The sequence below is a fragment of the Homarus americanus genome, unplaced genomic scaffold (assembly GCF_018991925.1).
Source record: "Homarus americanus isolate GMGI-L3 unplaced genomic scaffold, GMGI_Hamer_2.0 scaffold4896, whole genome shotgun sequence".
NCBI lineage: Eukaryota > Metazoa > Arthropoda > Malacostraca > Decapoda > Nephropidae > Homarus > Homarus americanus.
Window position 1 is genome coordinate 12,085,422 of NW_024749657.1, and position 641 is coordinate 12,086,062.

The window sequence follows — 641 nt, forward strand, 5'->3', positions numbered from 1 at the left end:
AACTGATCAGCAACCTTCCTATAAGTTTTCCTACGAGAAAAGTGACTTGCTAGAGGACTCTTGTGAGCTACAGAGAGAATGTTACTACGACAAACGGCAGAGACAACAAGGAAAAACCGACCTACTTTGGCTGGTCGCTTGGATGACACACAAGACCTGTGTAACACACCATTAATAGAAACAAACTTGTAAACAGACCCATGTCTCACCTGATCCTCCTCCCCAGAAGTCACCTTCTCCCTTACCCGCTTCAGAGTGGTACACGAGGCTTGAAGCTTGACAAACTCCTTGGGCGTCACAGTCAGTGGCAACAAATTCGGCAGAATCAGGGGATGCGGTCATATCACCTTCGCCGACCGTGTCTCCACAGCTTGGACCTTTGCTGGAGGTGTGGTGGCGTGTGAGGGGGGCGAGGAGACTGGTGCTGGTGGCGAGGAGAGTTTTAAAGGTTCCGGGTCGTTAGGGTCACGAACAACGGGAACATTACCAATGAGGATACAAGCAAATTTAATGGGAGCTCTTACCACATTAAATCAACCAGTGAAATAGGGGCAACGCAGGTAGCACCTAACAACAGGGAACTGGTCAACACGACCTAAATAATCGGAGACACTAACCTTCGGGCAGCTGGAGATGTCAGC